Below are 2,500 nucleotides of genomic sequence, written 5' to 3'. Positions count from 1 at the left end.
TTTGTGGCGTGAACCCAACCGAACACACATGGAATTCGTGAGAGACCTAGGTTGGCTTTCTAATCGTTGGCGTATGTCGGCTGAAGTGAACACATTAGACGATCTGATAAATGTAGTTTTATTGGACCGGTTTAGCAATACGCTTCCAGATATTGTTGTAACTAACATTGCCGAGCGTAACGTTAAGACCGCTTCCCAGGCAGCAGTGCTGGCCGATGAGAGGGAACTCGTAAATCTCATGCAGACGGGCTCAGAGGACGCCGCCTTCCTCCACGCGTAAATTCTCCACCCGTTTCTCTGAATCAGGCACGGTGTTCTAAAAGTCCATCAAATAGACACGACTCGATTTGTAACTACTGCTTAGAGGAAGGGCATTGGAAATCTGGCTGTCCAGTTCAACAGTGTAAATCGGCTGCGCTCGTGGCCCCTGCACCGCTGCCCTGCATCCCATTTCTGCGGTATGCCAACCTTCGAGTATCTGATGTGCCAGGTCACTCACTATCCGGCTGCGTTTCCTTTGCGTTTTATTTACGCTAAGTCTACTGTAAAAGCCTTCACTCAGTTCATCTCAGTTTTTGCTAAGGTTATTCAGTCTGAGAAGTCACTTCACTTCAAATTTGTTTGCCGAAGTCCTTCATCATCTGGGGGTTAAACACAATTTGTCCACCGCATATCACGCGCCGAGACAAGGTGTGCTGGAGCGTTGTTATTCCACCTAAAAATCTTTGCTCCGGGCGTCTTGTTTTGAGATGGACAGAGATTGGCAGGAGGGCAGGAGGGCCTGCCGTGGCTGATGTTGGCAGCCAGAAAAGCAACTCAGCAAAGTATTGGTTAAAGTCCGAATGAACTTGGTCATGCACATAAAGTCTGTGGTTTGCTGGCTGTCTTGCATGATTAGTGGACCGATTTAGAGAAGTTGTCCGACTATGTTTTGGGTTTTTGTCGACAGCTTTCGTTGGCCTGGGAACTGGCTAAAGAGCAGCTGGGTAGTTCTCAGAGACAAATGAAACGCCTGATTGACCGTCGCACTGAACACCGGCACCGGTGACCAGGTCATTGTGCTGCTCCAAGTGTTGGCATCAGCTTTACAAGCCAAGTGTGCTGGGCCGTGTAAGGCCTGGATTATACTCGACGCTTTCGCTTGAGTGTGCGCGGCGCATGTGATGTTATCACAAAGTTTGCGAAGGTTTGCTTTGGGCGCGCAACATGATTTCGGCTGGTGAGTGCATGCGAACAGTGCGCGCGGCGCCGCAACATATTTGAGTTGAATATAAAACACTCTGAAGAGATTTTGTCTGAAACACTACGACTGTACAGACACCTTAATGATCCGTGATCATAACCTGATGATCAATAAGAGGCTAGAGATGGCAGCAGCCGTGGGAAAGGAGGAACCTTTTTGCTAAAATGTTTGAAAAAACCTGAGGGATGAGTCTGTTAAAGCCAAAACAGGCCATGGCAGAAGTGGAGAGCCAGTACACCGGGGCTTTACTGGTGATGATGGTCAGGAGTGTTGGAGCAGTATTGCCCTTCTAGCATAAGTAGAGGACAGAAACCAGCCAGACAGTGATGTGTGAACTGTGGAGCGGGCTAAATCTAATAAAACATCAGTATTTTTTAGTAAAGATATATATTTTTTTGCTTTTATTTATGTCATAATAAAAATATATGTGTAGAGTAACCTGCGTTCTGCTGTCTGTAATATTTTAATAAACTTTATCAGGTAAAACTGTCTGAGATATGAACATAAGCAGGTGATGCAGCACAGTTTGATTTAAAACATCTTGAAGTTATAAAAATCCTTATAATCATTTATATAATTTATAAAAACAAAAATCATTCGTTTAAAAGTATTGAATGATATTAATGATATGACGTAGTTCCGGAAACTTCCTACTTCTCTTTATCCGTCTGACTTTACGGTCAGTTTCTTTTGACGCACTCTGATGTTTTAAAGAATATCACAACAGTGAATACGGCGAGTATAAAAATCTCGTTCGTTTGGTGAGGTGCGTGCACAGTCAGCGGAGCTGCACGATGTGGCGGAGACTCTTAAACAGTGGGTATATGATCTCAAACATCTAGATGCTCCTCAACAACAAGAATTAATTAGATTGTTGTCTGAGTTTCCACAGTTATTCTGCGGTGTACCGACACAAACTAATGTTAACGCATGATATAGATGTGGGGGAATCCATGCCGATTCACCAGTGTTTCCAACGAGTTCTGTTGAATGAACGTTATGTACTGAGAACAGAAGTCCAGTGTTTGCTCGACAATCAACTGGCTGAACCCTCTCCCTCTAGCTGCTCGTCTCCTTGCCTTTGGGTTATGAAGTCTGACGATAGTTTTTGAACAGATTATAGAAAACTCAATTCAGTTAAAAACCAGACTCCTTTCCTCTTCTGGAGATGGAGACCTGTACTGATCACGTGGGTGAAGCAATATTCCCGACTGAATTGGATTTCCACAAGGGCTATTGGCAGGTCCCGTTAACCGA

General features: G+C 44.6%; 1 protein-coding gene across 7 annotated transcripts in view; it reads right to left on the bottom strand.

The window, feature by feature from the left end:
- Positions 1-2,500, bottom strand: part of vps13b (vacuolar protein sorting 13 homolog B) — an 87,987-nt gene that overhangs the window by 14,946 nt on the left and 70,541 nt on the right. The gene's annotated exons all lie outside the window — the stretch shown is intronic.

Source organism: Danio rerio, chromosome 16, assembly GCF_049306965.1.
Source record: "Danio rerio strain Tuebingen ecotype United States chromosome 16, GRCz12tu, whole genome shotgun sequence".
Lineage (NCBI taxonomy): Eukaryota > Metazoa > Chordata > Actinopteri > Cypriniformes > Danionidae > Danio > Danio rerio.
Note: the sequence above shows the minus strand (reverse complement) of the source record. Positions and strands in the feature narration are given on the sequence as shown.